Raw genomic sequence first — 14,630 nt, 5'->3', positions numbered from 1 at the left:
ACAAAACAGTGTGGATATCCAGAAGTATCAATCCAACTACACCCAACCTCCTTTGAGAATTCCATTTTGCGCATTCCTCTTCTGACGTTATCTACAGACTGCCAGTTTCCTTCCTCTGCATATATATATTTGAAAGCAGAACATGATAACCAGAAATTCCATCACTCCCCTCTAATTCAAGCAGCATACTGGAAACAATTTTCCCCAATTCAAAATTTCTATGCACTCTGCAGGCTGCAAGGAGTGATCCCCATATTCCCAAGTTATTACCCTCAACACCCAACTGTTTAGCAAAATTATGAGCTTCATCCAACCGTCCAACTCTCCTAACATGTCAACCACACAAGCATAGTGCTCTGCTGACGGCTGAATCCCTTATTCTTCACCCATCAGCTCAAATAATTGAAGGCCTGAATCAACCAATCTGGTGTAGCTGCAAGTAGACAGGACTGCTACAAAGGTAACAGCATCTGGTTCTAAACCATTCTGCCGCAAAGAGTAGAACAGTTTTAGAGCTTCCTACGCATCCCATGAAGGCCATATCCCAAACTCATATTTGTATATGTCACAGAGTTCTTCTCAAGAGATTTTAGAAAACACTTTCAGCATAATCAATGATTCCTGATTTTGAATACATGTCTACCAAAGCAGAAATAACATAAACATTGTTCTCAAACAATTAGCGAATTGCAAAACAATGTAGCTGCTTGCCTATTGCTATACTTCCTGACTGGCTGCATGATGGGAGGATTGATGCTAAGGTCACAGCATTTGGCTTCACATTCTGCTCAAGCATCTCCTTGAAGACAACAAAGGATTGTTCAATTAATCCATTCTGAGTGTTTCCAGCAATCATAGCATTCCACGTGACTTGATCTTTATCATATGTGAAGTTCGACTGGAATATTGCTCGTTCTTCTCTAATCATATTAGATTTGGCATACATGACTATCAGGTAACTCTCCATCCCTTCAAATTGAATATTGTGCCTCAGAAGATAAGCATGGGTCTGTTTACCAATTTCCCTGTCCCTAATATTTGATGCCGCAGAAAGCAGGATGGTAATTGTTATATCATCAATTGCGACCCATAGCTTTTTCATCTCATATACAAGCATCAAAGCCTCGTTATCCAGTTCGTTCTGTACCAAAGCAGACACCACGGTGTTCCATGACACAATATATCTTTCCTTCATTCCATTAAAAACTTAAAGTGAATTGCCAATATGGTTACACCTAGAATATGTGGCTCACAGCATTAAGCGAAATAACCTGTGAAACCCTGCATTTCATTATCAGACATGCATGTAGCTGTTGGGCAAACTCCAAATGCTGCAACTGTGAAGCTGCCATAAGAGCAGATACAAATGTCACATCATCAGTAGAAACAGCATCCTCTGCTTCTACAGCTTCAAGAAAGAGATCAACTGCTTTAAAAGGAAAATTGTTCTGAATGTACCCGCTAATCATAGAGTTCCAGATCTCTGTATTTGTTTCACAAGTATTCTCAAATATTCTGGTCGCCAAATCAACACAGCCAAGCTCAGCTTACATAACAATGGCAGCACTAACAACAAACAGGTCATTTACATATGCATTACCCAATTTCACAAGAAATCCATAAAGAAAATCAGCAACTCTAACATCCCCTGTTTCTGATACAGCAGGAAAAACATTAGTAAAACTAACAACAGTTGGCTTAATGCCTAATCTCATCATCATAACAAAACACCTCACTGCTTCCGAAAACCTCTTCCTTTTCACATACCATGAAAAAATAGTATTCCATGCAACAACATTTCTTTTACGCATAGTTCTGAACACCCTTTCAACAAAATCACAATCACAATCAGAACCATTATCCAATGTAAGACAAGTAGCAGAGTACATATTCAACAAAGAATTACTAACAATCCTACTAGGACGAATCCCAGAACTCAGAATGTGGCAAATGCACAGCATTACCTACAAGAATCCGTTTGGTCTCCACGCAAGCCTTGATAACAGAGGAATAAGTATACTGATCACATACGGATGAACCCACATGTTTCAATCGAGAATAGAATGAAATTGCTTCATGGGGCATGTTATTACAGATAAACCCAATGATAATTGTGTTCCAAAGGACAATTGTTGGTTGAGGAATTGTATCGAACAGTTGGCGGGCGAGATGGGGTTAAACGAAAGCGAATTGTTCTGGGTTTTGGCTCTGTGAAAGTGCATTGTTGGTCGGTGAGGAGTAGGGAAGATTAATTTGGGAGATGGGTTAAGCTCAAAGATGGAGCCTGTGAGAAAGTTGAAGAAGACAATGGTTTGGTGTTACAAATACTCATCCACTTCAAAATTATGATCTTATAAATATTTGGTCTTACAAATACTCATCCACTTCTCATGAAAGCAAGCCTAACCATTGACAATTTTAAAAAGTAAAAACCTACATATTTAATCTGAAAATATTGTGGAACTCAGAAGTTGGAATTAATACTTTGTATTATATTGGTGATGCAGTTAAGACCAAATACACCTATGAAGATGTACTCTATCCACCTAGAAATATAATAATATATGAGATGTTTAGAAGCACACCAACGTGGTCATTGAGAAATAAGAAATTTTGAAATTCCGTTTTAGTAAAAATATACGACGTGCAATCAAATACAAGAAATGATCATCAATTCAGATTATTTATGTCGTCCTCAAGAACTGTACTGCAAACTGACATGTGTTCCTATTTGGTCCAAGAAGCCCCCATTTCACCATTCTACATATGCTTTTGAATTCTGGTTTTGCTATTTCAGGATAATTAGGTAATGGGGACATATCCAGACTCGATGGCATTGGTATCTTCAATTAAGATATTATAGTGATCCTTAATATCATCCGCCGATTTCCCAAGAAGTGCTTTGGTCATTTTCTCCAATAGATTGTTGTTACCCTCGTTGGTCGCAAGAGTATTCTCAAAGATTTTATCCTCCTCCTTAGTCTAGAAGGAGTTATTGCATGTCCGATCGGTGTTCATTTTTTTTTAGATCAACAACGAAAGCTTTAACATGAAAAAGATAAGCTCTTCAAGAGGATTAAGAAAACGGAGGAGTGTCAATATATGATCAAAACTACCATAAATATCGGGCATCTAAAATAAGATTTTTTGTAACCTCTATCACTTAGTAATCAAAAACAATCGCAGCAACACACATTCTTTTAAATCAGTTATGGATACTAAGAAAAGTAACTTGAGCCAAGTGTCTCAGAAACAGTCTCTCTTAGTATCCATAACTGATTTAGAAGATTGTGTGTTGCTGCGATTGTTTCTAATTTCTAAGTGTCAGGGGTTACAAAAAATCTTATTTTAGATGCCCGATATTTATGATAAATTTTGGTCATATATTTACATTCATCCATTTTATGAATCCTCTTGAAGAGCTTACCTTTTTCATGTTTGAGCTTTCCGTGTAGATCTAAAAGAAAATGAACAATGATCGAACGTGCAATAACTCCTTCTGGACTAAGGAGGAGAATAAAATCTTTGAGAATACTCTTGCGATCAACAAGGATAACAACAATCTATTGAAGGAAATGGCAAAAGCACTTCTTGGGAAATTGACGGATGATATTAAGGATCATTGTAATGTATTAATTGAAGATATCAATGTCATCGAGTCTAGATATGTACATTATCTAATTATCCTGAAATGCAAAACCAGAATTAATACTTTGAATTGATGTTTATATCATTTTTTGTAGATGTAGAATGGCGAAAAGGGGCTTCTTGGACAGAACAGGAACACAAGTTAGTGTCCAGTACAGTTCTTGAGGATGACATTAATAATGTAAATTGATGTTTATGTCATTTTTTGTATTTGATTGAACGACTTACATTTTTACTAAAATGGAATTTCAAAATTTCTTATTTCTCAATAACCACGTTGGTGTGCACATCTCATATCTTATTATATTTTTAGGTGGATAGAGTACATCTTCATATATCTCATAGGTGTCTTTGGTCTTCATAAAAGCTTCAGTTCTGGAGAGATATTTTTGAGTAACTTGTTGAGAAGACAAACAGTTCTTACACGTATTTCCTCTAATTGAATATCACGTCAAGAGCCCCTTCCAAGATGGCAATACATAATAATGGAAATAGACTAGGGCTAAAACATGTTGTTCGGGACAATTAATGTTCTAGTATGCTAGTCTCTCCTTCAGTGATTTAGATCTGGTTTCAGTTTGGTGTTGTCGCGATTTGCTGAATTTTGCTCAATATTGAATTAATAGTTTTTTGTGGATGCTTGTTCTTGATGTCAAATAAATGTGGTATTTGACTATCGACTACAATTATTTTGTTGGGTGAATTGGTTGCTCATTTCTTGGAATCAAATATTATTGATGACCTTTTGAAGCTAGGCAATTCTTAAGTTTTTCATCGAGGTGAACCAGTAAAGGGAGACAATTTTTTAAAGCTAATGACGTGAAAGAAGTACTTAATAGAACAAATAAATGAAATTGGCTTGTTGATGGCATTGGCATGATCATGATATAAGATGTATGCATGCCTGCATTAGGCTTGTACAATCTTCAATGGACCAATCATGCGCTCAAGTGCACAACCTATACCAAGGGTTGGCTTGAAAGTCGGCCTTACTCAACAAGAACCTTTCTTAGTAAGGTTGCTTGTTTCCACTCATTAAGATTCTATCTACAAAAGGAGGTGCATGAAGGATACTCAAATTGCTCTCACTAACACTAGAGAAGGTGAGACGTCTTTCTTTCCTACCTCCATACAGTTCGCCTTAAAGCCTTAAAGCAGAAGGGTAAGAATCGTTATCTAAGTAATTGGTCTTTGTTGGTCGTTGTTCCAGTTGAGCACACTCTTGTCTTTGTCCAATCCCATCTTAGAATCTTCCAACATGTTATAGAATTTTCAAGATGCCTCCAAAGAGAATATGTAGCCTTTTTATTTTATAAAGGCATGAATGGAAGGTTTTACGGTAGTCTCCAAGTAATCCTAATGGACCCTTGGGCTTAAAACATGTGGGTGGACCATTTTGTAGAAGCCCAACCTAGCCCAATGTAGTTGGATTTGACTTAAGTCACGCAATCTTGACTAAAATAATTAATCCGGTTGTATTAACCCAAAATGTTCACTTGGGTCAATATGTCTTAACTGTACAACTTCGTTCAAATTTTGTATGGACTTAATCCCATAAAATTTTGCATGTCTTGATATTAACAAATTGCCTTTTCAATACTGGATTGTATATGTTGGTATTGTTTGTGTTTGTTAGCCTCTCCTATAATAATATTTTGAGTTGAAACTATAACTCAAACAATTAGAAAGGAGGAAATATGGCTATAAATTATGAGGGTAAGACAATTTTGGTTTCGGCGAATGAGTTTGCGAGTCCTCTTAGTATCAAGAATCCCTTAAAGAATTCATTTCAATTACTACCCTTGTTGATTCAAGAAAAGCATATGCGATCTCCTCTTTGAACAACTGGGTGATTGATACAGGTACTAGTAATTACATGACACGTAATCCTAATATATTTTCTACCTTTCGATCCCACAAAGAACCCTCTCAAGTAATGGTAGTTGATGGCTCAACACATAACATTGTGGGATTTGGAACCATTAAAGCAACCTCCTCTATTACCATGTCATATGTATTAAATGCCAGACTCTACTCAGAACTTGAATCCTGGAGACCCTCTTTTCATTTTGTAGGATGTCCAAAAGTCTATAGAAGAAAATGAATGGTTACAAAGACCATTTACAGAAGAGGAAGTGTTATTGATCATCAACCAGTATGACGGGGACAAAGCACCAGACCCTGATGACTTCACTATGGATTTTCTTTAAGAAATGTTGGGATATTTTGAAAGAGAACTGAATGTTGAGTACAAAAAATTTCCATCAGAGGAGTGCGTTTGAGAAATCATTTAATGCTACATTGATCGCTTCAATCCCAAAGAAACCTGATTCAATTGAGCTAAAAGACTTTAGACCTATCAGTTTGATAGGAGTAGTCTATAAAATCATCTCCAAGTTGCTAACTGAGAGAATAAAGAAAGTGATAGTGAAATTGGTTGATGAACACCAAATGGCTTTTTTAAGATATAGGCAAATAATGGATGCAGCATTGTTGGCTAATGAAATGGTCAACTCCAAGGTAAGGCAGAAAAAACCTAGGATTCTGTGCAAGCTAGACACTGAGAAAACCTATGAACATGTTAATTGGAATTTCCTTCTAAAAATACTAAAGGACATGGGATTTGGTAGCAAGTGGATTGACTAGATCAATAACTGCATTTCAAGTGTGAAGTTTTCCCTCCTCATAAATGGAAACACTGAAGGATTCTTCCAATCTCAGAAAAGTCTTAGACAGGGAGATCCTATGTCCCTATTCCTATTCTTAATAGCCATGAAGGGGTTGAATCACATGTTCCGGAAGTCAAAGACTAAATGGGTGGGAGAGGATTTAGTGCACTTGCTGGGAGAGGGAAGGAGCTGGAGATCACACACTTATTCTATGTTGATGATGCTCTTATATTCTATGAGGTAAAGGAGGCACAAATTAGACACATAAGAGCTATACTCACTATTTAGTAGAGCATTTCAAGCCTCCATGTCAATTGGCTGAAGAGTCATTTCCTCCCTATCAAGCAAGTTGACAATTTTCTTGGGCTAGTTGAGACATTGAGTTGCTAGGTAGATGCACAACCAACAAAATATTTGGAACTACCTTTGGGTGCTAAGAACAAAGAGTTGGAAGTCTTCAATGTGGTGTTGGATAGATGTGGGACGAAATAAGCCCGGTGAAGAAGCTAGTATTTGTCTCTAGGTGGCAGGGTGACCCTCATCAAGTCAATATTAGATGAATCACCTTCTTATATGACGAGTTTATTTCCAGTCCCCAAGAACATTGAGAAGAAAATAAATAGGCTCAGGAGATCTTTTCTATGGCAAGGCAACAAAGAAAGGGAAGGCTACAACTTGGTGAAGTGGGATACTCTCACACTTAGCAAAAACCAAGGAGGCTAGGGTTGAAGGACCTAAGTCTCTAAAACAGTAGTTTACTCCAAAAGTGGCTATGGACATTCTGTATAGAATATAGAGCCTTATAGAAGAGATTTATATCAGGAAAGTATGGTTTATTTAACCAATGGACAACTGAAGAGGTGATGGGCACATTTGGATGCAGTGTTTGGAAGACCATTAGAAGACTATGGCCACATTTCAAAAACAACATATGTATTAGTGTTGGGGATCGACGGAAGACAGAGTTCTTGAATGAAAGATAGATAGAGGAAGACACTTTGAGAAACCTATTCCCTCTTCTATATACATTGAGTATGCAGAACAATGACACTGTGGAACAAGCCTGGAGTCAACACGGTTGGAATCTACTTTTTAGGAGCGCATTGAATGATTGGGAAATTGAGGAGGTTGCCAAACTATTAGGGGTTCTTAATGATTTCTGAAGTACTTCTTAGAGGTTTGATAAGCCAATATGAAAAATACACAACAAAAGGGTCTATATAGTGAAATCATGCTATTGAAAGATGAACTATAATATCCCACGAATTGAACCAACCTTAGCAGACATATTAATAGTTATCTGGACCAACCTTAACAAGTGTTATTAATGCCATTTGGCTCCAATATAAAAACACGCATGAACTTGCAAACACTATATCAAAGAAAATCCTTAATACAACAGTTTAAAAGTCGACCTGCAGGACAAGTATAAGTTATTCAAAGGAAAGAACTGGTCACCTAATTTACATGTGCTTCAGTCAATCAGACAGCTTGATAGAAGTTGTCATTTTGGATAAGACCCTTCTTTTGCGATCTGGGACTCCTCGTTTCCCACCAAAAAGGTAAAATGGATATTCTTGACTGATCTGTATTAATAAAGAAATATACATACATTTCACTAACTGAATATCCTACTTCTGAGTATCTTTACAAAGTAAAAAAGCATAATTCAGAAGAAAAAACTAAACTAAAAAAAGCTAAAACACAACTTAATTACCTCGAATTTCAAAGGCAGCTGGTCATTGATAAACTACAATCATATGAACTCTAGCAAAATCCTGTCCAAAATATCATGAATACAAAGGTACATAGTGGGAGAACTAATAGCTTTTTATTCTTCTAGCCCATAGATCCACTCTTCTATTAGTTCAAGTTTAGGCTTATAGCCAGCATCCTACATATTGATGGTTAAATATGCCAACATATCATATATCATGCAGTACTGAGGATGTTTCTTATCTTTAGATACAAAACAGTGTGGATATCCAGAAGTATCAATCCAACTACAGCCAACCTCCTGTGACAATCTCATTTTGCGCATTCCTCTTCTGACGCTATCGACAGACTGCCAGTTTCCTACCTCTGCATATATATTTGAAAGCAGAATATGATAACCATAAATTCCATCACTCCCCTCTAATTCAAGCAGCTTACTGGAAACAATTTTCCCCAATTCAAAATTTATATGCACTCTGCAGGCTGCAAGGAGTGATCCCCATCTTCCCAAGACATTACCCTCAACACCCAAATGTTAAGAAAAATTATGAGCTTCATCCAACCGTCCAACTCTCCCTAACATGTCAACCACACAAGCATAGTGCTCTGCTGATGGCTGAATCCCGTATTCTTCACCCATCAGCTCAAATATTTAAGGCCTGTATCAGCCAATCCGGTGTAGCTGAAAGTAGACAGGACTGCTACAAAGGTAACAGCATCTGGTTCTAAACCATTCTGCTGCAAAGAGTAGAACATGGTTACACCTAGAATATGTGGCTATCATAGCATTAAGCGAAATAACCTGTGAATCCCTGCATTTCTTTATCAGACATGCATGTAGCTATTGGGCAAACTCCAAATGCTGCAATTGTGAAGTTGCCATAAGAGCGGATACAAATGTCACATCATCAGTAGTAACAGCATCCTCTGCTTCTACAGCTTAAAGAAAGAGATCAACAGCTTTTAAAGGAAAATTGTTCTAAATGTACCCGCTAATCATAGAGTTCCAGATCTCTGTATTTCTTTCACAAGTATTCTCAAATATTCTGGTCACCAAATCAACGCAACCAAGCTCAGCATACATAACAATGGCAGCACTAACAACAAACAAGTCATTTACACATGCATTACCCAATTTCGCAAGCAATCCATAAAGAACATCAGCAACTCTAACATCCCCTATTTCTGATACAGCAGGAAAAACATTAATAAAAGTATAAAACTAACAACAGTTGGCTTAATGCCTAATCTCATCATCTTAACAAAACACCTCACTGATTCCATAAACCTCTTCCTTCTCACATACCATGAAAAAATAGAATTCTATGCAACAACATTTCTTTTACGCATAGTTCTAAACACCCTTTAAACTAAATCACAATCAGTACCATTATCCGATGTAAGACAAGTAGCAGAGTATATATTCAACAAAAAATTACTAAAAATCCTACTAGTATGAATCCCAGAACGCAGAATGTGGCAATGCACAGATTTACCTACAAGAATCCGTTTGGTCTCCGTGCAAGCCTTGAGAACAGAGGAATAAGTATACTGATCACATACGGACGAACCCACATGTTTCAATCGAGAATAGAATGAAATGGCTTCATGGGGCATGTTATTACAAATAAACCCAACTATTATTGTGTTCCAAAGGACAGTTGATGGTTGAGGAATTGTAACGAACAGTTGGCGGGCGAGATGGGGTTGGCCTTGTCTTCACGATTCGCTTAAACAAAAGCCAATTGTTCTGGATTTTGAGTCTGTAAGAGTGCATTCTTGGTCGGTGAGGGGTAGAGAAGATTAATTTGGGAGATGGGTTAAGCTCAAAGATGGAGACTGTGAGAAAGTTGAAGGAAGAGAAAGAAGACAATGGTTTTGTCGTACAAATACTCATTCTCTTCAATATTTCAATTTGTTTTTTCAGTTTTAACCTAACAAGTAGTCTTCATGACCTAGTTTGACTTTTTAATCTAGTGGTTCTAAATCAAAGTTATGTTAAATGTACTAAAATGTCCTTTAATTTTGTGGTTTTAAACATATCACGTGGAAAGTTAAAGTGTTACAAAAAAAGGAAATGGATCATTCTTTTTGAAACAGACTAAAAAGGAAATTTGGTTATTCTTTTTGAAACAGACTAAAAAGGAAATTTGGTCATTCTTTTTGAAACAGATGGAGTAATTGTTTTTTTTATATAAATTAATTAATCTATATCTATTTATATCTATATCTATATCTATATCTTTTTTATATCTATATTACCTTAAAAACATGAACTCATAACTTGAATGTTGAATTACTATAATATCCCTAACTTAGGTTGTGACTTTTTTGTTGAGTTGTGACTTTTCCGATAAGTTGTAACTTTTTTCAAAGGGTTGTGATTTTTCGATGAGTTGTGGCTTTTCCAAAGAGTTGTGACTTTTTCAATAAATTGTGACTTTTCCAAAGGGTTGTGAATTCTCGGAAATGTCATGACTTTTCAGATAAGATACAAAAAATATTTGTTCATACTATCCTTTGTTAACTATAAATAGAGATAATATATAGTCAACCACTATTCTGATGAACAATTTTTTTTAATCTTCTACTCTTCTTCTTGCATTATAATTTTTTTTGTGTGATTTATTGTCATTGGATGAGTTCGAAGTTTAGCGGAATATGAAGTATCATTATTCTGATGAAGTAAGTCCTTCTATCCTAAAAGGGTATATTCCATAACCTTGAGTACTTGAGGAAAATAATTTTGATGATATAATAATTATTTTTTTGCTTAATATATACATTAGTATGTAATGTTCCAATAGATGAAGTTAACATGATGTAGTCTAAATTCATTTATTTTTGTTAACAATTTCTCTTGTGATGTAGATATATGCTTCTGAATATCTTTTTTCAAAATTTAGAGAATTGTCACGATTTTTTTTATGCTTAAGACAAAAGAATAACTTTATTTATCAATGTTACTTGTGTGATTTAGATTGTTAGGAAGTTTGCTTCAGAATAGTTATTATTATATAAACATTACCCTTTTGTTTTACTTATTAACTATTTTTTAATATTTCAGTATTTTAGACAAAGAAAAGTTCATATGACTTGTAATAACGTCAGTTGAAGTTTGTATTAGTTTAATTTTTATTATTTACTTAATAGCTAATTTTTGTGAGATAAATATTTTCATAAATGCAAATATAATAACGTCAATTATATTTGTATATCAAATCTCTCTCGTTTTATACAAACACAAATTATGCATTGTATTTTGTATAAAGCGAGAAAGAAAGAAAGACAAACGCGAACTGGGCAGGAGAAGATTTATATTTATATAATTATAAGTGTATAGGACGAAGAGACATGTATTTAAATTTGTATATACAGTTTTCTCTCGCTTTATACAAACACCCAGAGGCGGATTTAGGCATATCTAAGGTGTGTCAAGTGACACGGCTTCGTCGAATTTTTTTACCGAATATACCTATATAAAAAACAAACAAAAAAACAACTAAAGGTTAAAACAATTGAAAGGACTCCCCTTGTAACAGGTTGCGCCTAGCTCAGATGGTAGAGGCACAACATAATGTGCGAAACATCACGGGTTCGATTCCCCGGGGTTGTTTTTTCTCTCTTTTTTATTCATGTTTTTTGTTTGTTTTATTCATTTTTTTGTTTGTTTTATTCATGTTTTAATTTTTTCTTTTCTTAAAATTATTAATTTTTTGTTTAAAATTCAAAACAATAGCCCCTTCATTAAAAACCTACACACCCACTCTAATTCATTCAAAATCTAACAACTTTTTATTTATTTTTAGAATTAATATAAAACTCAAAATCTCCTTTATCAATTAGGATTATAGTTAAATAAAAATAGTGTTGACTCCTTAAATCCTTGTATTTGTATATTTCTGACTTGTGTGAGTTTGTTCAATTTTCTTTCCATTCTTGTTCATCAATCATTGTTAATCGACATCTCGAATCTCCACATCAGGTTAGTATTTTCTTGCTATTCTATTTTTTTTATTATGTGCTTGAATTTTTATTTTTATTTGTTCATAAAATTAATTTTAATTTTTACCATCTACTTGTTACAATGAAATAATTTAGAATTCATTAAATTGATTAAAATTGTCCGCAATCCTCTATTATTTGATCCTCAATTATTTATTGGGCAGATCACATCATATTAGTCTAAATTTTTAATGGAGAGTATTATTCTAAAAAAAATAAAAAATGTTCAAAGCCAATTTTAACGACTCAAGCTACAACTGACTTGGAAGAACAAGATAATGAATCAAACTTTATTTAATAATATGAAGATGTGAATGGTTTAATTTAAAATTTTAAAATATTATCTAATTAAAAGAGGCCTCAAATTTTTGGAGGTCTAAAACAAAACTTTCATTGATTTTCTTCTTGAGCCATTTTTGTCTCTTTAATTGTGACACCGCTTAGAAAAAATCATGCGTACGCCACTGCAAACACCAACACAATTTATACATTTGTGTTTGTATAAAGTGAGAGAGGCGAGGGAGAGCGGCGAGCGAGATTAAAGGGAGAGAGGCGAATGGCAAAGTGTTTGCCACAAATCAAAATTAATTGAAACTATGGTTATAACATTTATTTTGAATTAATAATTTGCTATTTTATACAATTTTCCATTATTAATTGAATCGTGTGTGCAATTTATTTACATACTTGAACAAATAGACATTTGCAAGGTGCAAATTCTGCAATTGCAGCGTCTATAGGCTTTCTCATAATTTGGATATGCTAATTTGGGAGCAGAAGGTGAGGCTGTCCAGCAGGCTCCTTCTCTGGCTTTCCCTTTAAGGGACGTGCTTCCTTAGTCGCGAGAATTTCCTCCTCGTGTTGTCTCCTCACCAAGCACTCTTCTTGTCATTTCATCCTTTCCTCATATCTAATTTGGCCTGAAGTCTTTCTTTAGCTATGTTTGAAAGGATATAAAGGTACTAACTAATTTTAGGGGTGTACATATAGATGGTTCTTTAGTTCGATTTTTTCATTTACCAAATCAAACCAGCTATGTCGGTTTTATAACTTCATAAACCAAATCAAATCAATAAAAGTGTTGGTTTTTCTGGCAAGGGGTGTCAATTCACTCCCTTTGAATATGGTTCATAACTTTATTTATCTTTTAGAAAGTTATTTTTCGTGTACCTATATACATATTGTATCTAATTTTACAAGCATTAATATGTTTTGGTACCATTTTATTTGTAGAATTTAGATTCCAAAAGCCAGAGGATTTGTTGGAGATTGGAAAATACAACTATTATGCATGCAATTCCAGCACTCCTTCAAAGCAGCACAAAGATAGTCCAGCAATAGCATTCATGTTGGTACCTGGAGATTATTTCTTCAAATCCGGCAATTATGGTAGTTGCATCAATGGCCAGAAGCTATACATAAATGTAGCAGCTCCAATTGAAGGTGATACTGATGACAAGATTTGAGATAACTAGCAAAGCGCATATTTCAAAGTTAGACAATAATAACCAGTTAATGAGTTCAGAATGACTGTGATCTTATTATACGTATGCATGCATTTTCTTTCTTTTGTTTAGGTTGAGTCGAAGACAATAAGTTCAGTTGAACTCATAGAACTAGTGGTATCTATACGCCTTTTACTTGCTTCAGATGGCAAAGGGATGTTCATGGACACTCTCTCAGTGTTTTGTTTTCAATGTGAACTTTGCTGTGAATTACCAGAAATATATTTGCTGCAACAACTAAAAACCACATTGGCAATTACTTTCACAAGACAAGGAGTTCACATAATATGTCAGAAGGGGGTGTTCAAACAGAAATAGTCCTTAATGTACAGAAAAGTAATCCTTTTAGTCCATATATACCATGTAATCGAAGTAGTCCTTAATGTACAAAAAAAGTGATACATTAAGGGTGGTGGCTGTAGGAAAAGGGTCACTTTTACTATGATTACGAGGTATATATGAATGACTAAAATAGTTCAACCCCATACATTAAGGACCATTTTGATCATTTAATTGATAAACATACGTTAAAGAATAGCAATACTGTCTAACATAATGTAATAAGTCTGCAAAAACCTAAGTGCAGTATCAACGTTAACAACCTATCTGGTTGTGAGCAACTAATATCAACATGAACAGCTTTTCCTCCACCAAATCAGAACGTCTGATCTGTGAACAAGTCATGCAGATAAAAAAAGTCTTCATCGTCAACGGGAGTTTAGCTGAGGGGGCAAAGGGATGTGACTAAGCAGGAGCCTCCCCTGCAGCTGCATATATAACCAGACATTCCTCTATGAGCAGTTGGTGCTTTCCCAACATAAAAAATGGAACTGATATCATTATCTTCGTCCATGGGCTCAGTGACTAATGCTCCATTTTCACCTCTTCCTTACCTATAGGAAAATCTTCTCTTATGTCCTTCACCCCCTGCCCGGAAACAAAGAATGTATACAAAGATAGAAGGAAAAAGAAGTAAACATTTAAGAACTACCTTTGCCAAATGATTATTTAGCTATTCAGATGACGAAATTCACTTATAACCAACTTCAACGCGATCTTTTTTGCGATGCTGTTACTTTTTTGTCAG

At 35.1% G+C, this 14,630-nt stretch overlaps 2 long non-coding RNA genes and 1 pseudogene across 2 annotated transcripts; all 3 read right to left on the bottom strand.

The window, feature by feature from the left end:
• Nucleotides 1-5: 5 nt before the first annotated feature.
• LOC102579766 (pentatricopeptide repeat-containing protein At3g22150, chloroplastic-like) lies at nt 6-1,352 on the bottom strand (annotated as a pseudogene).
• Nucleotides 1,353-1,376: 24 nt separating this feature from the next.
• Nucleotides 1,377-9,925, bottom strand: LOC107061314 (uncharacterized). The gene is made up of 3 exons (XR_001473912.1): nt 8,035-9,925; nt 7,776-7,903; nt 1,377-1,566 (listed from the first exon to the last, which is right to left on the bottom strand). It is a non-coding gene; the product is annotated as an uncharacterized lncRNA (long non-coding RNA).
• Nucleotides 9,926-14,070: 4,145 nt separating this feature from the next.
• Nucleotides 14,071-14,608, bottom strand: LOC107061315 (uncharacterized). The gene is made up of 2 exons (XR_001473913.1): nt 14,535-14,608; nt 14,071-14,436 (listed from the first exon to the last, which is right to left on the bottom strand). It is a non-coding gene; the product is annotated as an uncharacterized lncRNA (long non-coding RNA).
• Between the last annotated feature and the right edge of the window lie 22 nt (nt 14,609-14,630).

This window comes from Solanum tuberosum, unplaced genomic scaffold, assembly GCF_000226075.1.
Source record: "Solanum tuberosum cultivar DM 1-3 516 R44 unplaced genomic scaffold, SolTub_3.0 scf00133, whole genome shotgun sequence".
Lineage (NCBI taxonomy): Eukaryota > Viridiplantae > Streptophyta > Magnoliopsida > Solanales > Solanaceae > Solanum > Solanum tuberosum.
The sequence above is the reverse complement of the archived record's forward strand: the minus strand, read 5'-3'. Positions and strand labels throughout refer to the sequence as shown.